This window comes from Manis javanica, chromosome 10 (genome assembly GCF_040802235.1).
Source record: "Manis javanica isolate MJ-LG chromosome 10, MJ_LKY, whole genome shotgun sequence".
Taxonomy (NCBI): Eukaryota; Metazoa; Chordata; class Mammalia; order Pholidota; family Manidae; genus Manis; species Manis javanica.
The window spans coordinates 44,637,077-44,663,088 of NC_133165.1; the positions used below are offsets into that span (position 1 = coordinate 44,637,077).

General features: G+C 47.0%; 1 long non-coding RNA gene across 1 annotated transcript; it reads left to right on the forward strand.

The window, feature by feature from the left end:
• The first annotated feature begins 52 nt into the window (after window positions 1–52).
• LOC140844064 (uncharacterized) lies at window positions 53–17,418 on the forward strand. Its single transcript, XR_012122224.1, has 3 exons — window positions 53–252; window positions 2,393–2,431; window positions 16,139–17,418. It is a non-coding gene; the product is annotated as an uncharacterized lncRNA (long non-coding RNA).
• The last annotated feature ends 8,594 nt before the right edge of the window (window positions 17,419–26,012 follow it).

Here is a 26,012-nt window from a genome sequence, read left to right on the forward strand (position 1 = left end):
TCACATATGCCTCATTTATTCAACAAGTCTAATTTGAGGCTAATCGTGCACACCTTCTGTTAGCAGAGGAAGAAAATGCAAACCACAAGGCCCCAGCCCTGGGGTCAGTGGAGAAAGAAAATGTGTAAACAGCAAGATGTTGCTATAAGAGGGGAAGCACATTGACCACAGGCTGGAAGGGTGTGGATTTCCGGGAAGGCTTCCTGAAGGAGGTAGCACTTGAGCTGAGTCTTGGAGGCCAACTGATTATAGGTGAGCATATTTCAAAAGGGGTGACCAAAAGGGCATGATATAGGTGGGCCTCTGGGGAAGTCAGTGATGGGAACCTGAAAGTGGAAGGTGGGAAGTAGCAAGAGATGAGGTCAGTGCCATGGGGGAGAAGAGAAAGAAGAAGCAGCCCCCAGGGTTAGAAAGCCCTCACAAGGCATGCTGATTTTATCCTGAGGGCAGAGGGAAAAACTGAAGCAAATTGCAAAGGCTAAGATCTCCAAATTTACATTTTGGAAAGCTAGAAAGAAGGGCAGTATGGGTCATGATTTCCTTGAAAACTAACTGGAGACAAATCGGTTGGGAAGAAGAATGGGGCCTGTGAGGTGAGCTAGTGGCCATGGCGATGGACTGAAGACTGCCTGGTCACCAAGGGAAGGACAGTGGTGAAGGTCCCTGAGCTAGAGAGTCCTAGAGGAGAGGTGGGGTGATGGGCTAGGCCAACTTTGGTTTTGGGAAAACCAAAATGTAGTATTTAAAAGCTTGGGTTCTTTCAACCTCTCTAGGCCTCAGTTTCCTCATCTGCAAAATTGGGGTGATAATAAAAGTACACACATCCTATGGTTGCCAGGAAGGTTGGGTTAATCAATGTGAACTGCTTAGAAGAATAAGAGCTTCTATTATTGGCTATACTATTGGCATTACTATACTATGATGATTATTGTGTCAGGTCTGGGGAGCCTGAGGGCCTTCCAAGAGGGGATGTCCTGGAGGCAGTTGGATGTGTGGGAGAAAAGTCTGGGTTGGAGATGAGTTTTGGAACCATCAGGAAAAGTGCTAGATGAGATCCTGGTGAGAGTGTAAGGAGGGAGAGAAAGACAGGTCCTGGGTGGGTCCCAAGGAAATGCCAGTGTTGGCGTCAGAGCAGAAGCCCATGAAGATTGAGAAGGAATGAGTCCTCAAAAAGGGAGAATGAAGCCCAGGAGAGAGAAGGGCATCATGGAAGGGCAGTCTGGAGAGAAGAGGTGTAACAGTGTCACAGGCTGCCAGACATCAAGTGAGTTAAGAAACAAGAAAGCCCCTGTATCTGGCAGCCAAGTCTGTGGGTAACCCTTGAGTGGGTGAACCAGGGTAGTAAGAGGAACCAGTGGTGAGGAACATGGGCAGCAGTATCAGGCAAGCAGCCCTGAAGGGACCTCAGACACAATATGGCTGGAGACAGGCTCTCAAATCCTTGGAGATGAAGAAAATTTAGGGGGATGTGGCATAGGGGGTGGTTAAATTCCAAGAAGGAAATGGTGACAGAAAAACCCAATAAAGAGAATGGAGAAGTGGTCTAGATTCTAGACTGGATAAAAGACCAACCAGAAATGGCTCACCAGAAGTCTGGGAGTATCAGGGCTGGTCTTACACAGAGGTCCCCAGCCTTAGAAGGTGCTTTGAATCCTGGCCTTTCTGTTGCACCTTTTCCTCGAGCTTGGGTCCCACCCTTGGTGGGTGAGGGTGGACAAGGCAAAAATACTGGATGAGTAAGAGTCCATGTTGTTTTCTCTCAAGCTGCTCAACATACTTCCATGATACTTCAGAGAAAAGCCCAGATAAAGCACCTCACCTTTGACAAAGATAACTGGATCATGACGGTATAGAACAGGATGTGTCCTTAATTCAATCCACCCATTTTACATATGAGGGTGGGGAGGCTCCAGCTAGCACCTAAGGGTGTCTTAAACTCACAGCCCCACTTCAGTGAGTCATGACTGTGACATTTCCAGAAAAAGGATGACAGCTAAGGGGGATGATATAAGCAAGGAAGGAGTGGACACCAAAGTTACTCATCTCCTTAGCTCCATGGGAGAATGAGTCAGTCACAGTTAGCCTTGTGTATATGATACCTCTAGGATATTCAGAGCCCAGGCTGAGCCCATGGCAAGAGGTCAGGGCACAGGGATGGTCTGGGGAAGCTTAGAGGGCAGCCAGTCTACGTGCTGCTGGCATTTCTGCTCTGTCCCCAAGCCTAAAGGTGCTGACTGAAGAAACTCCAGCAGGGTGGTAGGGAACAAGGGACTGCATCTACCACATATTGGGGCAAGACTGAGGCATGAATAAACCAAGACAGAGGTGCTTTATTTCAGGTCTGATATAAGTAAGATAAGTGAAACTGGATAATTTTGGATCTGTCTTCTAGGTTGTATCTTTTCCATGGGAAGAAGAGAACAGAAATCTGGTAAGCAGAAACCCTCAGGTTTCTCAGTTCATTTACACCCCATATGCCCAACCACAAGGAATGGGTCTTTTTGTACAGAAAAATCCAGTAGTTCCCATTTCAGTCACTGTCTAACTTAGGTGCCTGGAAAATAGCACTTGCTGCTGGTTGTTAGCTGAGGACAAGGTGGAGAATTAACAATCAGTCTTCCTTAGTGAGGAATAAAAGATGACACCCTCTCTATCAGAGTTCTTTGAGAGCAGATATTCATTTCTCCTTGCCTCTGCAAGGATGAGCATTAGCCCTAGAGTAACACAACCAGGGTCACACCTGTCTGTTAGGTATATGGATGGAAGGGTGATCGACATGTAGATGAGTGGGTATGAACAAGTGAGGGGGTGGGTGTGTGGGTAGATGGAAGGATGGGCGGGTGGGTGAATAAACAGACAGGTAGGTGGGTGGGTGGGTGGAAGGGGGATCTGCACAGATTTTAAGTTAATGGACTAAATGCTCAGCCCAGATCACCCTGAGGCTTGAAGCCTGCTCAATATTTGCATAAATCAGGATGCCTCAGAACAAGACAGAAGCAACTTTTCTACAAGGCAAGCTGACTCAGTGAGGAAAATTAGGATAAAACAGGGAATTGTTTCTGTTAACCTTAAAAATAAAAGTCTAGCAAGTTTACTAGCAAAAATGGATTTATTCAGTGGAGAATTGCAATTCAGGACATGTAAGCTACAGCAAAGCCATAGGCCTGTCCAAAGGAGAGGATGGCTCTTTAAGAGAGGAAAGGGCCAAATTGGGAAACCTGTTCTCAGCAAACAGTCCATTGGAGGAAACTGAGAGTTCTACATTTTGTGGCTTCTAATTGGTTCAGTTCTGACAGTGTTTCATTGGCTGGGCTGTTGCTGGGTTGGGGTGAGGAAACAGAAACTTCCCTTCCTCCCACTGAGTAGTAAAGCAGGCTTTACTACTTCCTGAAACCTGCAATTGATGAGTGGTAGGGTGTGACTGCAGGCTCGGGTTTACAACTGCTGTCCCAGGATAAGTATGACCTCTTCATTCTCCAAAGTTGCACTTCCTAATCACACAGTGAGCTGGAGTTAGGTAGCCTGTGTTTAAGCAATATGGAGAAAAAAACTGAAAGCTACCATAGACTTTCTGACCAGGTTCTCCTGTGTTTCCAAAAATGACACCCCACACACATACATCTACTTCCCCTTTTCAAGTTTATACAAGATTTAGAATTGCCAGCTCCTTTAAAAACCAGAAGAAGATTAATACACTTCTGAAAATGCAGAGGGGGTGTAAGTCTCAGGAGATGAAATCCCGGGGCAAAATACCTCTAAAAACTGAAATCAGTCAAAGGGAGAAATAAAGTTTAAAATACATTTATTGCTTACAAAACTGCAGTTCGGCCCATCTCTCTCTCCTGCTCCAGAAGCTGCAAAACCGGCCCTCCCCCTCACTTCTCAGGTGCAGCTAAGCCTTCCCTTGCCCAGGTAATTACCCATTGATATGGAGATGAACTTCTCTCCACCCCTGAGGAATGATGCAAATGCACTGAAGCTATACTTCTTTCCATCTCTGAATGCCTATTGGTATGCAGATGTACACTGCTAGTGAACACTTTGGTGGAGGGAGGAAAGTGGAGGTATAAAGGCTCAGAGCAGCTTTTCAGAGGGCAGTCTGGTGTGGCAATGAGGGCAGTAACTTTTGTTTGATGCTGTGTGTAAGTCTCTCTGAATCACCATACAAAGGAGGCTGGGGTGGTGGGGAAGACAATAGGAATGAGGAAAAAAAGCGAGAGAACAGTAAAGGAGGAAAAAGTCATGATTCGGGTATGGATGGCAAAGGGGGTGAATGGGATTTCGGAGGAAAGAGGACAGTAAGGTCAGGAGTCTGGGGGGAGAGAGAGTCTGTAAACTTTTGTAGGTTAAGAGATCTTTTAGGTGATGTGGGGACAGAATGGTAAGGGGTGCCCTGAATGTCAGTTTATGAGCTTCTTTCTGCAAGAGCTGTCTAGCGGCTAATGCTCTTAGGCAGGGGGCCCATCCCCGAACTGTGGGGTCCAATTGCTTGGAGAGATAAGCTACTGGGGCAAAGGATGGGCCATAATATTGGCTTAGGACTCCTAGAGCTTGACTGGACCTCTCATGAATGTATAATGAGAAGGGCTTCAACAAATCAGGAAGATGGAGAGCTGGGGCTTCTACAAGGGCTTGACAGAGCTTAATGAAGGAGTGTCGGGGTGAGGAGGATAATGGTTTTTTAGGAGGGCTCTTGCTGAGGTCTTATAGGGGTCTTGCCAACAGGGAGCAGGGAGAAGTTAGGGATCTACGCTCTAAAATATCTAGCCAGGCCTAGAAAGGAAAGGATTTCTGTCTTGGTTTTGGGAATGGGGAGGTCAGAGAGGACCTATTTTCTGTCTAAGGTAATGGACTTTCTTTGTTGAGATAGAAGGAATCTGAGGTAAGTGACAGAAGGGGAAGAGATTTGAGCTTTGACAGGGGATACTCGGTAACTTCTGGAAGCTAGAAGGTTAAGTAGGGAGGCGGTGTCAAGTTGAGACTGTTCTCACGAGGGACTGCAGAGTAGAAGATTGTGTATGTATTGTAATAAGGTGGACCTGGAGTGATCATGATGAAACTGTTTGAGGTCCTGAGCTAGGACCTATCTAAAAATATGGGGACTATCTCGGAAGCTTTGTGGCAAAACTGTCCAAGTGAGTTGTTCAGAATGTCTTGTGTATGGGTCCGTCTAGGTGAAGATGAAAAAATCTTGGGAGCAGGGGTCTAGAGGGATAGAAAAATGGGTCCTTGAGATCTAGGACTGAGAAGTGGGATGCTGAGGCAGGGATTTGCGATAAAAGGCTGTATGGATTTGGAACTAAGGGATGGATAAGGACAACGGCTATGTTGATGAGGCTTGGACAACGCGGAAAGATCCGTTGGTTTTTTTAACAGCTAATATGGGGGTATTAAATGGGGAGTGAGTGGGTCTGAGGTAATTTATGTTTAAGAGATCTTGAATGATGGGTTGGAGGCCTATGAGGGCTGAAGTGGTTAGTGGGTATTGGGCCTGACAGATATACTGAGAGGGGTCACATAATTTGATAGAGGCAGGAGGACATAGAGCCACGGAGGGCTTGTAATGTCCCAAACTTTGGGATTTACAGGGTGTATGAGGGCAGAACCAGAGCTTTCATTGGGTAGAGGGGGTTGTCAGCTATGAGGGCCATCAGAAAGGGAGTACTGGGGGCTGTGGGATTGGATATAGTTATGGAAACGTGGAGGAGGGAAAGGTTGTCTCGTCTTAGTAAAGGGATGGGACACTGGGGCAAAACTAGGAAGGAGTGGGAGAAAGGTATGCGACTGTCTAGGATTGTGCATAAAAGGTGGGGGGGTTTAATGGGAAAATCTGTTTACCTCTTACCCTGACTATAGGAGTAATGGCAGGCATGGTAGGGCCCCGGTATTCTCACAAGACTGAGAAGGTGGCTCCTGTGTCTAGGAGGAAGGAGATGGGGCAAACGTCTACTGTTAAAGTAACGCTGGGCTCCTGTTGATGGAAATGGTCGGGCGAGAAGCCCCCAGGCCCCGTCAATCTTCTTCTGCCAGCCCCACTACGGCGGGCTTAGGATGGGGGTTGTTCGTCCAGCCTCCCCTTCAGGTGCTTGGACAATCAGACCCCCAGTGGCATCTGGGGCATGGGGTGGTAGGAGATCTGGGGGAGGGGCACGCCCTTGACCAATGTCCCTCTTTTCCACACTTGAAACATGCTCCTGGGGGGGGGGCTTGTTTGTAGAGGGGCGCCCAGGTTGTGGTTTTATCAGCTGGGCCAACATTTGAAAATTGGCCTGATCAGCCTTTTGTTTACGGCGTTCTTTCTCCTCCTCCCGCTTATGGAAGACTTTAAAGGCCACTGTTAGGATCTCAGTCTGTGGGGTAGCAGGGCCCTGTTCTAACTTTTTGATTTTAGCTTTAATGTCGGAGTAGCCTTGAGCTAGGAAGTATGTCATAAGGACATGTCTTCCTTCAGGTGTTTCTGGGTCCAGGCTGGTATACTGTAATAGGGCTTGAGTGAGTCTGTCTAAGAACTCGGAGGGGATTTCATCTCTCTTTTGAATTATGTCTTAGAGCTTTTGAAAATTGACTACTTTACAAGCTGCCTTTTTCAGACCTGCTATTAAGCAGGAGGCAAAAATATCTCGAGAGCGGAGACCCATGGCGGTGTTATAATCTCAGTGTGGGTCTTGTTCGGGGACAGCAGTGGGGCCAGGGGGATAGGTGGGGTCAGTCTTGTGGGTTTCGGTAGTGTGCGTTTGGGCAAAGTCCCAAACTCGTCTCTGCTCTTCAGGGAGGAGAGTATTGGCCAGGAGCATGAAAATGTCATGATGTGTGAGGCTGTAAGACTGGAGGGTCCATTGAAACTCCCTGATGTATGTCGTGGGATCAGTGGAAAAGGAACTTAGGCATTTCTCAAGTTGGGCTAAATCTCCTAAGGAGAAAGGGATGTGAACGCGCATGATGCCTTCGGATCCTGCTACCTCCCGGAGGGGGGCAATAATTTTGGGAGGCTCTCGGGACTGGGTCTGAGGGGGACTGAAGGGTTCTGGCTCAGTCTGTGGGGGAGTGACGTGGTCTAGCCACGCCAAGTCGAGCAGGTCCTGAAGTGTGGAAGGGGGCAAAGAAAATAAAGAAAGATAGAATCGGACCCACATGTTGCCAACTAGCAGCCCAGCTGCTTCCCTGTACTGCTCTAGTTGGGCTTGAACTCATGACTCTGAGGTTAAGAGTCCCAGGCTCTACTAACTGAGCTACAGCAGGGCTCTAATTAGTTGCTTATGGAATGCATAAACAGAATATTCTTTGTTCTCCATTCCTGCCACATGGCAAGTGGGTGATGGGCATAGCTATAAGCAGGGGCGGTGTTTCTACACATCTTCAAGGTCTCCCTATTTTCAGAGTGAGGAGTCTTGGCAAGATATGTTTTTGTGGACAGATAACTTCTAAGGACTGCACCGGTTGTTCTTTAGCTTGTGCTTTCCCATGGTGCATTCAGACATGGGGGAGGGTGCTTTCCCATTCTCTCTACAAACATGTGAGAAGATAAAAGTGGTCCCTAACAGGGGAGAAACAGGTGATGAGGGCAAAGACAGAGGAGGCTCTTGGGACCTAGTTAAAGGGGGGCTGAAAGGCTCAGGCTTAATCTGTGGGGGATGAAGGCGGAGGAGGTGAGATGGGGGAGGAGATGGTGGGGGAGGAAGGGAGAAGGGCTGTTGTAGGAGAAGAAGGGAAGGGAGTGAACGGGAGTCTTCTGCGGGGGGCGGTGGCTTGCAGGCTAGGAGAACTTGGGAGGGGGCGGGGGAGGAGGAGGCGGAAAGCTTCGATATAGGGAATCTCCTTCCATTTTTTCAGGCGCTGGCAGTAGTTAAAAAGATCGCGAGTGATGTTAGGATCAAGAGTTCCCCCTGCGGGCCATTGGTTGTTATTGTCTGGGGGTATGTCGGCCAATCTTGGGAGCTATATTTACGGAGAAGTTTTGGTTTTATATCAGGCATCAGGGAGAGGGTAGCCAGATGCTTAAGCAGGCATTCAAGAGGTGAACTTTCAGGGAGGGATGAGGAGGCTCCCATGGCTAAAGGACAGAGAAGGAGACAAACAGGGGAAGATGAACGGAGATCCTCGGACTGGAAGCAGACCGCAAGGAGACAAAGGGCGTCCCCGATGATCCTTGGTGGTCTGTGGAAACTCGTATACGAGTCAGAATTTCTTAGGAAGTGTGGGTCGTCACCCAGACTTCCCTAAGAAGGCAGAGTGCCGGAGTCACGAGGTACCTAGCACTAGGCGTTTTCGGCAGACAGAACAGATTTCGGTGGACAGAACAGAAGGAGGAGGGGGCGGGGAAAGGGAGCGTTCTCATCTGCAAAGTAGTCACCTCATTTATGGCTGTTGGAGGTGGGGGCCTGAGAGTCTGCCGCAGCCGTGAAGGCCTGAGGCAGGGATTTATGGCTGTCAGAGGAGGGGCCTGAGGGTCTGCCGCAGCCGTGAAGGCCTGAGGCGGGGATTTATGGCTGTCGGAGGAGGGGCCTGAGGGTCCACCGCAGCCGTGAAGGCCTGAGGCGGGGAGAGTTCCCTCCTCGTCCCCGAGTGTCAGGGCCTTGCCGGACGATCACTGTCAATGGCACTGTGATAGCTTGGAGAAGAGTGGCCCACCCCGGGGAAATTTTGCTTAAGTTTCAGCAGTGATGGAAGGGACGGTGAATGCGTTTATGACTGTTGGAGGAGTGGCCTGAGGGTCCGCTGCAGCCGTAAAGGCTTGAGGCGGGGATTTATGGCTGTCAGAGGAGGGGCCTGAGGGTCTGCCGCAACCATGAAGGCCTGAGGCGGGGAGAGTTCCCTCCTCATCCCCGAGCATCAGGGCCTTGCCGGACGATCACGGTCAATGGCACTGCGATAGCTCAGGGAAGAGTGGCCCACTCCGGGGGTAAAACTTACCTAAAGGCCAGAGAGGAGTGGTGAGTGTGATGAGCCAGCGCCAGAAAAACAGGACGAGGGCAAGCTGCTGCTGGTGTCGGGGGGAAGACGGGGCCCAGTTGGGGTGTCCCGTCTCCTGGGTTTCGGCACCAATGAAAGGAAAGGAGCGACACATAGCAGCAATTCCGCTTTATTAGGGAAAGGTGCTGGGTTATATAGGAAGGGGCATGAATTGATTGAGGTGTCACTTCTACGGGGCTGGTGGCTGTTGGCTAGGTGCTGGGATTGGGAGCGGGGGTGAGAGGTGATTGGGCTTCAGGTGGCGCCGGCGGGAACTGAGGACCCCCGAAGAGAAGCCGGAAGTTTGCCATCTTACTGGTGGGGACCCTTCACTCGTGCCTAGTGAAATTAAAGCAAGTGAGTCTTGATATCAAGTGCACAATAAAATTAGAATCTCATTTCCAGTTAAACAGTTTTCTTTAACTGTAAGTCTGCTCTTAATGTTGAAAGATTGCAAAAGGTTCTCTAATTGTTTTATCAAAGCAGTTTCTCATGCTTAAAGTCTCAGTGAGTTGCCAGAATATTTTTAAAAAATGAAATCTTAATATTAAAAAGACTAAAAGTTAAAGTTTGTTAACAACTGTATAACCTTTATTTGCCTTTGAAATATTTTGTTATTGAAAACGATTGCATGGCATGAGAAATTGAATTATTTATTCCATATATTTTTATAAGTGGAAAAATCTCTAACCAACAAATGATTAAAGTTGTTACTGATTATTTGTTTTCTTAATTTATCCTCCTAAGCAGAATAGTAAAAAAGCTTTTTTCAGCTGATTAAATGCACTTAGTTAACAAACCAAAATTTATTCTTAAAAATTAAACTGTAGAATCTGGACAAGATTATGTTTCTCCCAGAAAAACAGGTTTCACTGTAAGGGTTTAGATGGACAAACGTGTGACCACTTTTGAGAAAAGTTGTAATAGATTTTTTTGAGAACCACCAGGTCTTCTTGTTTAATTTATATGCTGTAGATATGTTTGTATGTTTTAAAAAACATGGAGTGAAGGGCCCCCACCAGTAAGATGGCAAACTTCCGGCTTCTCTTTGGGAGGGGTCCCCGGTTCCCAGTGCCACTTGAAGCCCAATCACCTCTCACCACCCCCCTCCCAATCCCAGCACCTAGCCAACAGCCACCAGCCCCATAGAAGTAACACCATAATCACCCTATGCCCCTTCCTATATAACCCAGCACCTTTTCCTAACAAAGTGGAATTCTCCGGTGAATTGCTGCTGTGTGTCGCTCCTTTCCTTTCATTGGTGCAGAAACCCGGGAGATGGGACACCCCAACTAGGCCCCGTCTTCCCCCCAACACCAGCAGCAGCTTGCCCTCGTCCTCTTTTTCCAGCGCTGGCTCATCACAGTCACCACTCCTCTCTGGCTTTTAGGTAAGTTTTCCCCCCCAGAGTGGGCCACTCTTCCCCGAGCTATCGCAGTGCCATTGACCGTGATCGCCCGGCAAGGCCCTGACACTCGGGGATGAGGAGGGAACTCTCCCCGCCTCAGGCCTTCACGGCTGTGGCAGACCCTCAGGCCCCCCTCCAATAGCCATAAACAAGGTGACTCCTTTGCGGATGAGAACGCTCCCTTTTTCCCCCCGTCCTCCTTCTGTTCCATCCGCCGAAATCTGTTCTGTCTGCCGAAAATTCCCAGCACTAGGTACCTCGTGACTACGGCAAACTGCCTTCTTAGGGAAGTCTGGGTGACGACCCACACTTCCTAAGAAATTCCAACTTGTATACGAGTTTCCGCAGACCACCAAGGATCATCGGGGATGCCCTTTGTCTCCTTGCGGTCTGCTTCCAGTCCGAGGATCTCCATTCATCTTCCCCTGTTTGTCTCCTCCTCTGTGCTTTAGCCATGAGAGCCTCCTCATCCCTCCCTGGAAATTCACATCTTGAATACCTGCTTAAGCATCTGGCTACGCTCTCCCTGATGCCTGATATAAAACCAAAACTTCTCCGTAAATATTGCTCCCAAGATTGGCCGACATACCCCCTAGACAATAATAACCAATGGCCCGCAGGGGGATCTCTTAATCCTAACATCACTGGCAATCTCTTTAACTACTGCCAGCACCTGAATAAACGGAAGGAGATTCCCTTTATCGAAGCTTTCCACCTCCTCCTCCCCCCGCACCCTCCCAAGTTCTCCTAGCCTGCAAGCCGGCGCCCCCGGCAGAAGCCTCGCGTTCACTCCCTTCCCCTTCTTCTCCTACAACAGCCCTTCTCCCTTCCTCCCCCACCATCTCCTCCCCCATCTCACCTCCTCCACCTTCGTCCCCTGCAGATTAAGCCTGAGCCTTTCAGCCCCCCTTTAACTAGGCCCCGGGGGCCTCCTCCATCTTTGCCCTCATCACCTGTTTCTCCCCTGTTAGGGACCGCCTTTGTCTTCTCACATGTTTGTAGGGAGAATGGGAAAGCACCTTCCCCCATGTCTGAATGCAGCATGGGAAAACACAAGCTATAGAACAACCTGTGCAGTCCTTGGAAGTTATCTGTCCACAAAAACATATCTTGTCCTCGAAGACGAGCCAAGACTCCTCACTCTGAAAGTAGAGAGACCTTGAAGATGTGTAGAAACACCGCCCCTGCTTATAGCTATGCCCTTCCCCCACTTGCCGATGTGGCAGGAATGGAGAACAAAGAACATTCTGTTTACACATTCTATAAGCAATTACTGGAGCCCTGCTGTAGCTCAGTTAGTAGAGCCTGGGACTCTTAACCTCAGAGTCATGAGTTCAAGCCCAACTAGAGCTGCAGAGGCAAGCAGCTGGGCTGCTAGCTTGTGACATGTGGGTCCAATTCTATCTTTCTTTATTTTCTTTGACCCCCTTCCGCACTTCAGGACCTGCTCGACTAGGCGCGGCTAGACCACGTCACTCCCCCACAGACTGAGCCAGAACCCTCAGTCCCCCTCAGACTCAGTCCTGAGAGCCTCCCAAAATTATCGCCCCCCTCTGGGAGGTAGCAGGATCCAAAGGCATCGTGCGCGATCACATCCCTTTCTCCTTAGGAGATTTAGCCCAACTAGAGAAACGCCTAGCTTCCTTTTCCGCTGATCCCACGACATACATCAGGGAGTTTCAATGGACGCTCCAGTCTTACTGCCTCACACATCATGACATTTTCATGCTCCTGGCCAATACTCTCCTCCCTGAAGAGCGTAGACGAGTTTGGGACTTTGCCCAAACGCACGCTACCGCAACCCGCAGGACTGACCCCAACTATCCCCCTGGCCCCACTGCTGTCCCCGAACAAGACCCACACTGAGATTATAACACCGCCATGGGTCTCTGCTCTCGAGATATTTTTGCCTCCTGCTTAATAGCAGGTCTGAAAAAGGCAGCTCATAAAGTAGTCAATTTTCAAAAGCTCCAAGACATAATTCAAAAGAGAGATGAAACCCTCTCCGAGTTCTTAGACAGACTCACTCAAGCCCTATTACAGTATACCAGCCTGGACCCAGAAACACCTGAAGGAAAACATGTCCTTTTGACATACTTCCTAGCTCAAAGCTACCCCGACATTAAAGCTAAACTCAAAAAGTTAGAACAGGGCCCCACTACCCCACAGACAGAGATCCTAACAGTGGCCTTTAAAGTCTTCCATAACCGTGAAGAGGAGAAAGAACGTCATAAACAAATGGCTGATTAGGCCAATTTTCAAATGTTGGCCCAGCTGATAAAACCACAACCTGGGCGCCCCTCTACAAACAAGCCCCCCAGGAGCTTGTTTCAAGTGCGGAAAAGAGGGACATTGGTCAAGGGCGTGCCCCTCCCCCAGATCTCCTACCACCCCATGCTCCAGATGCCACAAAAAGGGCCACTGGGGGTCTGATTGCCCAAGCACCTGAAGGGGAGGCTGGACGAACAACCCCCATCCTAAGCCCGCCGTAGTGGGGCTGACAGAAGAAGATTGACGGGGCCCGGGGGCTTCTCGCCCGACCATTTCCATCACCAAACAGGAGCCCAGGGTTACTTTAACAGTAGATGGTCGCCCCATCTCCTTCCTCCTAGATACAGGAGCCACCTTCTCAGTCTTGTGAGAATACCGGGGCCCTACCACGCCAGCCATTACTCCTATAGTTGGGGTAGGAGGTAAACAGATTTTCCCATTAAACACCCCCCCCCCTTTTATGCACAATCCTAGACAATCCCATACCTTTCTCCCACTCCTTCCTGGTTATGCCCCAGTGTCCCATCCCTTTACTAGGATGAGACATCCTTTCCCTCCTCCACGTTTCCATAACTATATCCACTCCCACAGCCCCCAGTACTCCCTTTCTGATAGCCCTCATAGCCAACGACACCCCCTCTACCCAATGAAAGCTCCAGTTCCACCCTCATACACCCTGTAAATCCCAAAGTTTGGGACATTACAAGCCCTCCGTGGCCCTATGTCCCCCTGTCTCTATCAAATTACGTGACCCCTCTCAGTATATCTATCAGGCCCAATACCCCCTAACCACTTCAGCCCTCATAGGCCTCCAACCCATCATTCAAGATCTCTTGAACAAAAATTACCTCAGACCCACTCACTCACCATTTAATACCCCCATATTAGCTGTTAAAAAAACCAACGGATCTTTCCGCCTTGTCCAAGACCTTCGCCTTATCAACATGGCCATTGTCCCTATCCATCCCTTAGTTCCAAATCCATACACCCTTTTATCACAGATCCCTGCCTCAGCATCCCACTTCTCAGTCCTAGATCTCAAGGACGCATTTTTTTCTATCCCTCTGGACCCCTCCTCCCAAGATTTTTTTGCCTTCACCTGGACGGACCCATGCACCAGACATTCTGAACAACTTACTTAGACAGTTTTGCCACAAGGCTTCCGAGATAGTCCCCATATTTTTGGACAAGTCCTAGCTCAAGACCTCAAACAGTTTCATCATGATCACCCCGAGTCCACTTTACTACAATATGTAGATGATCTTCTACTCTGCAGTCCCTTGTGGGAACAGTCTCAACTTGACACTGCCTCTCTACTTAACCTTCTAGCTTCCAGAGGTTACCGGATATTCCCCGTCAAAGCTCAAATCTCTTTCCCTTCTGTCACTTACCTTAGATTCCTTCTGTCTCAACAAAGTCCATTACCTTAGACAGAAAATGACTCCTCTCTGACCTGCCCGTTCCCAAAACCAAGACAGAAATCCTTTCCTTTCTAGGCCTGGCTGGGTATTTTAGAGCATAGATCCCTAACTTCTCCCTGTTGGCAAGACCCCTATATGACCTCAGCAAGGACCCCCCTGAAGAACCATTATCATCCTCACCCCGACACTCCTTCATGAAGCTCCGTCAAGCCCTTGTGGAAGCTCCAGCACTCCATCTCCCTGATTTGTCAAAATCCTTCTCACTATACATTCATGAGAGGTCCAGTAAAGCTCTAGGAGTCCTAGGCCAATATTATGGCCCATCCTTTGCCCCAGTAGCTTATCTCTCCAAGCAATTAGACCCCACAGTTCAGGGATGGGCCCCCTGCCTACGAGCACTAGCTGCTAGACAGCTCTTGCAGAAAGAAGCTCATAAACTGACATTCAGGGCGCCCCTTACCATTCTGTCCCCACATCACCTAAAAGATCTCTTACTGTCCTCTTTCCTCCAAAATCCCGTTCACCCCCTTTGCCATCCATACCCGAATCATGACTTTTTCCTCCTTTACTGCTCTCTCGCTTTTTTTCCTCATTCCTATTGTCTTCCCCACCACCCCAGCCTCCTTTGTATGGTGATTCAAAGTCAGAGAGACTTACACACAGCATCAAACAAAAGTTACTGCCCTCATTGCCACACCAGACTGCCCTCTGAAAAGCTGCTCTGAGCCTTTATACCTCCACTTTCCTCCCTCCACTGAAGTGTTCACTAGCAGCTACCCTTATTCTCCCTACCTCTGCTTCCTCTATGACCAAAAACAAGCCTATTGCAGGCGATGGCCAGACACCTACAGGAGATGTCCCTACTGGTCTTGTGCCATTCACTACATGGGTAACTTCCAGTACCCACAGTATTACTCCTCCAACCGTTTCATGAAATATCCCAACAGCTCATTCTCCTTATCAATCCCAGATCCCTGGGACTCTCGATGGGCTGCCAGAGTCACAGCCTCAGTTTACCATGGGGGGTCCTCGACCCCCCACGGTACCCTTCATATCTCTCGAAAGTATGTTTCCTCTCATTCTCAGATCTCTCAAGTTGCATCAGATATCAGACATTCCGAAAAAGTCATTATCCAAACTCTTGATGGCGCCTCTTCGTCTTCTTATCCCCGCCCCTCTTCCCATTTCTCCTACTCTTCATTACAGCTCATTCAGGACACCACCATCTTTCTCAACCACACCCTTAACACAGCCAATTGTTTCTTGTGCGCATCACTACAGTGCCCACTGCTGGCCGCCATGCCCCTTAATATTTCCAACTACTCCTTCCATGCAGAAAGACAACCCCTCTGCCCCCTGCAGACATACCCCTATGGGAACCAGAATACGCAGATAATCTCACCATCCACCACTGTGTAGGCCCGACTCCACCCCCTTCCAGCGCACTTCACTGCCTCCCAACTCCAGCACACCCTGCATTCTCATCACCTTAATCCCACAGCTTACACTTTACAGCATGGCAGAATTCCTTGAGCTCCAACCTCCCTTGCCCTCGCGCACAAAAAGGGCTGCTTTCCTTCCCATCATGGTCGGTATATCTTTGACCACCTCAGCCATTGGGGCAGGGTTTTTGGGAGAAGCCTTGGGTCATTACTCTGTATGGGCAGTTAGGGATCTCGACGCCAAACTTGAGGGAGCCCTGACATCCACTGCCGATTCCCTAGCCTCTCTCCAAAGACAGGTCACTTCGCTAGCTAAAGTCACCCCTCAAAACTGGCGGGCCTTAGATCTGCTTACAGCCAAGAAGGGCGGCACCTGCGTCTTCCGCCAGGAAGAGTGCTGCTATTACATCAACGAATCCGGCATTGTAGAAACTGACTTCACCAAACTCACTGACCTTGCCTCCAGTCTCCACTCTGCTTCCAATTCCAACCCATTCTCTTCAATACTAACAAACCCCCTCCTCACATGGCTCTGGCCCATTGCAGGCCCCATAATAATCATTCTTCTCGCCTGTCTCTTCTTACCCAGTATAATAAAGTTCATCAAATCCCAAGTCGGAAAAATCTCTAATCAAGCTTTCAACCAGCTTTTACTCAGGAACTACCAGCTTCTGGCCACAGAAGATCCCTCAACCTCATGTGACCTCCTCACCACACGCTGAGATGGACCCCTCTCTCCGCTGGAAACTGTTCCTAGAAACAATGGCGACAGACACCTGGCTTCTGGCACCCGTATCCTCCTGGCACCACCATTAGAATCAACAAGTCCTTGACCTATAGTTACAGGAACCTTCATTGATTTCCAACCTGAAGAAGTCCACATCTACTCATCCTTACTGTGCCGAGTTCTATCAATCCTTTCCTCCCAATCCTCAAGCCCTCACTCCCTTCTCCACCCCTGTTCAGCAGGAAGCAGTCAGAGAGAAAGCAACGTCCACAACCCCATAGAGGAGAAAGGGGGGAATGAAGGGCCCCCCACCAGTAAGATGGCAAACTTCCGGCTTCTCTTCGGGGTCCTCGCTTCCTGCCGGCGCCACCTGAAGCCCAATCACCTCTCGCCCCCCCCTCTCAATCCCAGCACCTAGCCAATAGCCACCAGCCCCACAGAAGTAACACCACAATCACCCTAAGCCCCTTCCTATATAACCCAGCACCTTTCCCTAATAAAGCGGAATTCTCCAGTGAATTGCTGCTGTGTGTAGCTCCTTTCCTTTCATGGAGGACTCTCCATATTTTTTAATGCAAATGATCTTATAAGCTGCTATGCAAATTCTATTAAAAGCTCTATCTACTATTAAAGAGTGAAACATTCTTGAAGCTTTCAGGGAAGACCTGTAGACTTAAGCACTTTCTCTGCTTTTTTGTATCTGGTCTTAAACACTTATGCTGAGTTATGTTCTTATTATTTTCACTGTTTGTAAGCTATTGATTGTATATAATCTTTAAACCATCCAAATACCCAGCATACATTTCCATGTCACCACAACCCACTATTGACTCCATGAATGAAATGGCTGGTTAGAAAGCCAAAGGTCATCATTTCTCAATCCCTAAATGAAGAAGTAAAATGCCTGATCTCTGTCATCTCAAAGCATATTTCTGGTCAGATCTGAATATCTGTGTGAAGGAAAGAGACATTTAAATTTGAGATTCTGCTTAAACTTTTAAGTTGAATTTGACTATAGCCATATTCATTCTTTGTATGTATCTCTAACAGGTCTTTTGTATCCCTAGTGATATTATACTCTGCCTTGAGTTTAGACAGTTCTTTCAGCTAAACGTGAATTCTTATCGTAGCTTTTTTTCCCTCCTGAAGATGAAAGCAGAGGAATCTACCATTTGCTACCATTCTCTCAAGAATGCTTAGCAACCTAGAATTATTTTGACTTTCTATATATTGTCTTTAAAAACTGACAGCACCAGTCTCCCCTGCTGCCCCACCTTTTTAAAGTATCTCGTTTACTGTGCTGGGTATATAGACAATAAATGTGTAATGATAGACAGTTCTAAAAGAATTAAATGCAAAAAAGTGCTTTTACCTCTAGTTAACTCTGGTATTTTCCAGAAGGCCCCTAGAACATGTCAGAAGAATTTTTTCTGATTAGAGAAAGTATTAGACTAATTTGGCTTATTTATCTGATATATATATATTATATTTACCAAGAAAGCACTGTCAAAGAGAATGATGCTAAACTTTGTTACTGAATGTTTTGTATTACAGAAATATCAGAATTTCCTTATGTCGACTATCTTACAATAAGCTCTCATCAGATCTTTAACCATTGTCATTTGTAAGTCTTTTGTCATTTATAGTCACTTTTATTATTCCTAAACTAGTAAAGAACTAGATTTGAGCAGAACAGGTATTAGTTACATAAGTTTACATAAACTAAAGAGAATAATTTTGTGTCTTTTTGTTTCAAATGTTGCTGATAAAGTGTTTAAAGCTTGTTCTCTTAAGCTGACAGTTTAGTAAATGACTGTCTTTATGAGCAGAATTGAAACATCCTTCTCTCTACCTGATCCCTCCAGAGTTTAAAAACTTTCAGTGACTATTTTTGTATTCCATGGCAGTATGTTTATTTGCACGAGTTCAATAAGAATCTGCTTTCCTTGTGAGAAGACTAATTAAGAACACCGGTTATACTGCCAGGGCTTTGACTGGAATGTCATACCTGAGAGACATGTGCATGGACTCAGATGTGAACAACTTTAAAGAACTAAGATTGACTTTATAAAGCCAACAAAGCCCCTTAGAAGAACTGGCCTAGTACCTTGCTTACAGAGTTCCCAGCAGCCTTACCAGGTGAGTAAAGAAAGCTACTTCCTGGCAGGTACAGAGACCTTGAGAAGAGAAGAATTCATCCAAATCTACAGGTACTGCAGGCAAAGCCTGATGGCAAGTCTGGCTTGGCTGTCTAGCCTCAAGAGGCCTTTAAAAGTTCAATCTGAAATTCCTTACAAAAAGTTCCAGCAAAGCATATTTAAAAGAGCCTGTGTAATCAATTGCTCTTCTTGCTGCTCTTGTGCAAATAATCAAGCCAGCTGTTAAGAAAATAATTAACCTAGTTACTTCTAATAAAAATGAAGGTGATTTTAGAAAAAAGTATTGTTTCAATAACGCAGCCTCCTTCCAGAATAGAAAATCCAACTCCAGATGTTGCTACATAACCTAATAACAGAATTTGTTTTATCTTGCCTAGAAGCCACAAAACTGCAAATAGTAATAGAAATGAAACCCAGAATAGAAGTGCCAGCCTTCTGAGGCCCTCTCAACTGACCAGTGATAGAGACCTAGCTGCACCCTTTACTGCCCCCCCTTCTCAGCACGAAGCAGTCAGAGCGGTCATCGCCCCTTTTCCCTAGCAGCAGCTAAAGTCTCTATCTGTAGAAGAGAGAATGAGACAAAGACCAAGACTCAATTTATCCTCTGTAAGTAGGCAAAGAACCTGCATTGAGAAAGTTCCTAAAACTTACACCTCCCTCTGCAACCGGACAGAAGTAATCAGCACCGCCCCAGCTTATTCTAAGGGGTAGTAGGCCTGCCAAACCAGAGTCACTCCATGTGTTACCTTTATCAAAGAACGCATTAGCACCGTGCAAATCATAGTGTTGAGACAGAACTATCAGAGTTTAACCAAACAGATGACCCCTAGTTTCATGATTGAAATAGATACAAGAAGAAGAGGGGAATGTAAGAATAGAAATAAGTTAGCATAAGCATAGCCATCTTAAGGGCCTAGAAGCCATTTTCTGAGTATGTGACTTAGAAAGAAAAACTGAAACTGGGTAAGGCCTTGAAAAACAAGTTAATCATGAACACCAGGTGGTGGGCAGCTGTGGCCTTTAGTCAGCTAACCTTGGTCAGCTAATCTTACATACCAAGCTTACCGTGCAGAACCTCCCTGACAATTGAGGAGTGGTCTTATCTTGCTCTTGCCTAACCCCAGGATGTATGTCTTGCAAGAATAATGTGCAGCTGTGGAAAATTACTATGAGTTAAGTGTTTTGAAAATGCTATATAAACCCTTGGCTTTGAGTGCTCAGGGTCCTTGTTGAAACCCGCTGTGCTGGGCAGACACTTGGACCCCAGCTAGCTGGAATAATAATAAACGTCTTGCTTGTTGCATCCATCTGCTGTGGCCTTCATCTCCTCACTGGGGGAAGCGCAGACTGGAATAAGGCCGTTAGGTCTTACAGTTGCACCGATTATAACAGATTTCAGGTTCAGAGGAACCCTGCTCACTGCACCAGATGTAAGTCCAGGGAGAGGAAATCCTGGGGCAAAATACCTCTAAAAACTGTAATCAGTCAAAAGGAGAAATAAAGTTTAAAATACATTTATTGCTTACAAAACTGCAGTCCGGCCCATCTCTCTCTCCTGCTCCAAAAGCAGCAAAACCTGCCCTCCCCCTCACCTCTCAGGTACAGATAAGCCCTCCTTGCCCAGGTAATTACCCATTGATAGGAGATGAACTTCTCTCCAGTCCCGAGGAATGATGCTAATGCACTAAAGCCCTACTTCTTTCCACCTCTGAAAGCCTATTGATATGCAGATGTACTAAAGCCAGACTAGATATTTTGGAAATGTTACAATTTTTTACCCACAGGGGAAAAGTTTCCTTGCTCCACTGCAAGGTAGTGTCAGTCATTCATTCACTAGCCAAGTATCTATTGAGCACTCAGTCCTAGGTATTGTAGCCAGGGCAAAGAAACAAAGTCTAACACTTTTTTCAGATAGTGATAAGAGTTATGAAGGGCCAGAGAGTTCTTTAGAATGAACACTGCCTTCAGTCTGGTTTCCTAGAAGCAGAGTCTGAGGTGGGAATTTGGGTGCTAGTGACTTCTTAAAGGAAGCTCTTAGAAGAAGGGGATAAGGAAGAAAAATAGGGCTGGGAGAGAAGCTAAATGATAAGACTGGAATTTAGCTTCAGCCCAGTCCCAGGGGGAGCTCTGGAGCAGGAATTGTACCACAAAATGGGTCTCACCTTGCGGGTAAAATTCTAACATTTCCAGAATATCTTGCCTTGCTTTGGTACATCTGTATATCAACAAGCATTCAGAGGTGGAAAGAAGTATGGCTTTAGTGCATTTTTTTTTTTGTTCGTGAGATATTTATTAAAATAACACATTCAGGGGAAAAAATCAGTACAATGTATATATCATTACTGAAAATTGTATACCATCATACAAAAAAGGATTTTGTTTTGGGAAATTGAATCCTAATTTATGGCAAGTTTTACTTTCAGAAAAAAAGTCACAAAACAACACAATCTAATTTGATCTTGAAGGCTGGCATACTGAGCAAGGAATGTTCTTATTCTTTGTAGAAGCTCCTTCTTTACACTGTCAGGTACCAGGGCTCTGCCTTTGGGTGTGATTGTGTAGCACTCTATGCTTCACCTGTACAGGCTGAGCTGGTAGATTTGGACTCCTGGTTTTGGCAGAAGCCCTCAGAGTTAATATAGCTTGGCTCCTGCATCTTTGGGATGTAGGGGGGGATGGAATCGTTCTGTCTGGATCAGAAACGGGAAAGTTGGCTTCCCTGAAAGTTCTTCCTGCCTTGAGGCAGCAATTACAAAATGCATGTCAGACCCCAGAAAAATCACTCTTCTTGATTGGTTTACGGCCATGCTTCACACTGTATGGCCCAGCCAGGGTGATTTACCATCCTCCCTTGCTAGATGGCAGACCTATGCTGAGCTTCAATGGGTGTTATGGGAGTGAGGCATGAAAAATACCATTTATAGGCCAGAGAATTATGGCCCAGATGAGGAGTCTTTTACTGCAGGGATGAGAAATGTGGTGTTTCAAACAGCTCCCACATCCCTCTTTGGGCCCTTAGTGGCCATTCTTGCCCTTCACTTAGGGAAGGCCATAAGTGAGGTTACCCATATGGAGCAGACTTGGAAGGGGCTGAAGCAATGACAGCATGGAAGGAAATAAGGTCTTCTACTCAGAGTGAGAATATAAAAGTCCCTGTGAAGATTATAAGGACCCAGATATGTCTTTAATAGAGGCAGGAGCAGACAGAGAGAAATTTGGTGGGAAGCCAAATAGAATCTTACTGGAGCTATGGCAACAACTGAAACCAGAAAAGCAGTTACAAACACTAAGGACCAAGAAGCAGAGGCAGGAGACAGAGCCACAAGTCCAGCCTGTGTGTTTGCAAGACTTCCTGCTGGAGAGTGAGACAACCTCACCTGAACCCACACAGGAAGATAATAGGGGGACACGGTTTTTCTGAGGGGAGGGTCAAGGTACCCGCCCTGAGGGACCAGGGAGTATTGGAGATCACATGTTGAAATATCAATTCATTGGTCCCAGTGAACGTACAATGTGTGCTGGCTCTGGTAGACACAGGAGCTGAATGTTCACTGATTTATGGTAACCCTGTGCAGTTTCTTGGGATTCCCACTGTTACAGATAGTTATAGGGGTAAGGTTATCAGAGTGAAGCAGCCCGAATCCCACTGGGAATAGGGTGTCTACCTGCAAAGGAGTATACTGTGCATATCTTTCCCATCCCCAAATATATTTTGTGGATAGATATCCTGCAGGCCCTACTGTTGCAGAGCACTGCAGGTGAATTCAGAGTGAGGATACATATGGTGACAGAAGTTCTGAGGGGATATGCTAAGCACCTGTCCATACCTTTCTCTGTGCCTCAGCAGTTGACTAATACCAAACAATATAAATTGCCTGGAGGGCATACAGAAATTGGAGAAACCCTCCATCAAGTGGAGAAGGTGGGTATTATAAAGCCCACCCATACTCCTTTCAATTCCCCAGTATGGCCAGTAAAAATTCCTGATGGCTCCTGGCATATGACCATGGATTATAGAAAACGAATAAAGTCGTCATTCCCACTGCGCATGCTGCCATCCCCTCTATTGCAGACCTGATGAATACCCTCAGTCACAAACTAGGAACATACCATTATGTTGTGGATCTTGCTAATGCCTTCCTTTCCATTGACATAGAGCAGGAAAGTCAGGAACAGTTTGCCTTCATGTGGGAAGGACGGCAATGGACTTTCACCATCCTCCCACAGGGATACCTCCACAGCCCCACCATCTGTCATGGACTTGTAGCCCAGGGACTTGGAAGCAAGGAAGAAACTGCCAATGGTGCAGCTGTACCATTATATTGATGATATCATGCTCACGTCTCATTCTCTTTCAGATCTAGAAGGTTTTCATGTACCATATAATCAGATCTATATTGCTGCAATGTCTACAGGAGAAAGGATGGGCAGTGAACAGTACCAAGGTTCAGGGACCTGGTTGTCAGTCAGATTCTTGGTGGTTGTCTGGTCGGGAAAGACTAAAGTTATCCCAGAAACAGCAATAGATAAAGTCAAGGCTTTTTCCTACCCCTACAACTGTGGCATTGTTACAGGAGTTTTGGAGTCTTTTAGGCTACTGGAGAGGGTTTATCATGTACTTGACACAAATTCTGAACCCATTATACCATTTGGTACGAAAGGGCATCAGGTGGGACTGGTATGAGACATGTGCATCTGCATCTGCTTTTACTGCCACAAAACAGGCAGTCGAGGTGATAGGCTCATCAAGACCCTGTGAGCTGGATGTTCATGTGACTGAAGACGGTTATGGCTACGGTCTCTGGCAGTGGCTTGAACGAACTCACCAACCTATTGGATTCTGGTCACAACTCAGGAAAGAGCAGAGGTATGGTACAACTTAACAGAGAAACAATGGGCTGCTGTCTACCACATCTTGTTGGCTACAGAACCCATAACCAAAACGGCTCCAGTAAAGGTAATAACCACCTATTCCATCATAGGGTGGGTATGAGACTGGACCCAAAAGCCACGGAGTGATGTTGTACAGACACCTACACTGGCCAAGTGGGGTGCTTACCTACAGCAGCATAGTGCCCTCTCTAATAGCCCCTTGAATGAAGAACTCCAACGCTTATTGGGGCTAGCGACATAAACCAGTGAAAGGCAGGAAGAATTTGCTTTAGAGCCATTAATAGCAGAGAGCCCTTATCAGGAAGGAAGAGCCCCTATACCCGAAGATGCATAGTACACAGATGGCTCGACCCATGAGCAGTCCCTGAAATGGAGAGCCGTAGCTTTCGATCCCAAGACTGAGACAATATGGATGGAAGATGGTGAGGGGAAGATCAGTCAGTGGGCAGAGCTGTGTGCAGTGTGGCTTGTGATCAGCCAGAAGTCCTCTCCTATAGTTGTGTGCACTGACAGCTGGGCCATCTATCAGGGCTTGACCCTGTGGCTACTGACATGGTACCATGCCAACTGGTTGGTTGGTCACCAACCCCTTTGGGGGCAAGAGTTGTGGCAAGATGTATGGGCCTGTGGTCAGACTAAAACAGTTACAGTATTCATGTGACAGGCTACTTGCTGCTGGCCTCCCCAGGAAATGATGAAGCAGACACATTGGCCCAGGTATGTTGGCTAGAAGGAAAGCCTGCCTCTGAAGTAGCCCAGTGGTTACATCAGCATTTCTTGCATGCAGGGCAAAAGACAATGTAGGCTGTAGCCTGTCAGTGGGGCCTACCTTCGAACTTTGAAGAAGTCAGCAGAACTCAGCAGGAGTGCATGTATACTCTAAAAGGGACTTACACTGAGTTCCACAACAACATGGAACAATAACTAAGGGGCCAATAGCCCTTGTCAGGTGGCAGATAGACTATATTGAGCCTCTGCCCATGTCAGAAGGGTACCAATATGCCATAACTTGTGTGGACACAGCTACTGTACTTCTGATTGTTTTTCCTGTTTGTTGTGCAGACCACTGGACAACCAAAAGAGGCCTGGAGCATCTTTTTGCAGCCTATGGCCCACTGCATGTAATTGAGAGTGATCAAGGCACCCACTTTACTGGACATCCACTACAAGAATGGGTGCAACAATTAGGAATCAAATGGAAGTTTCATGTACCATATAATCCTACTGCAGCAGGCATGACAGACGGGTACAATGGTTTGTTAAAATCTGACCTAACATCAAACACCAGTAATCTACAGGCATGGTCATTCCACTTATGGACAGTGCTACAGTGTTTGAATGAGAAGCCTCAGAAGGGGGCATTGAGCCCCATAGACACTAATACATATTGCTGCCTCCCCTATACAACTGCAAGTACAAACTAAGAAAGAATCATTGAAGTTGAGGTTTGGCCACCAGAATAATATCTTGCACCAACTGCAACAAACCCTGGAGATTCTGTTCAGTGTATGTGGCCTTAGACATTTTAACACATGGACCAGTGATGGCTGGCCCTCTTGGGACAAGGCCTGGAAGCTGGCCTTCTGTGTATTCCAGAGGTAACAACAGAGTGGCCCCCAAATATCATGGTAGTATACCCCAAATGGCCAGAAGATAGGAGCATCTTCCCAGGAAGTTTTGTTTTATCATTATGACCAGTGCATGTGCCTCCATTAGCACTGTATATAGACCCCTCAGTAAACCACGTAGGGAGAGGGATAAAGGTATGATATACTAGACCTGGACAGGAACCCCTTCCTGCCACAGTACTATCACAGGACCACTGTCTTGCATGCATCCTACCTAATGGACAAGATTTGCCTGTTGAAGTCATTAAAACATGTGTCTTATCACCCTTCAGGGTTAATCTCTAACATTTTGTGGATTGGGCACACACCCTAGCAAAAAAACACTACCCACTGGGGTTCATGGAACTCCCTATCAGTACCACTACTAGCCTCATGTGATATGGAGAAAGTGAAGTCTGCTATGGTCAGGATTCTTATCTGGCCCTAGTTGGATTGCTCACTACACATGACTCTATATAAAGAGCTCCACCCAGTGTTCTGGGTGACACGGTGGCATGGTTGCACAGCTGCTGCCTGGCTGCAGGGCTACAAGGCTGCAGGACAGCAGAGCCTGGAGTGGTGGCAGCGCTGAGGACAGAGACTGAGATAGCTGCGGGGGCAGAGAGGCCCAAAGGCAGAGACCACTTGCTGCATGCAGACTTGCTCTGAGTGGGCGGGATTCTAGTGATTGACCTGCCACCATGGGAATAAAGTTGGGTATAAATGCTTTTATCCCAAGAACATTCCACTGTCATTTTTTCAGTCTCATTGAATCCATAGTGAACTTGTCCAGGGCTGAAACCCATTGGCAAGACACATGGAAAGTGTGACTTGTGAACTGAGACTGGTTTGAATACAGCTGGGATGACTGGGATGGGCTTGAGGATCACTATTATTATTATAATTTTTGTTGTTAAAGATTCCAGCTTTCTCACACAAGGATCACTGCACAAGTTTGATTTCTTCTGTAGAAAGTGTGAATCATGAGCTCATCTGAGTAGAACTGGTTTGAATACAGTTGGAATAACCTCCTCAGGCTTGAAGATTATTATAATTTTTGTTACCTGTATCATAATTTTTGTTATTATCTGCATTTTATTGCTATCCCCTGTTGCTGTTGTGGAATCTAGTACCA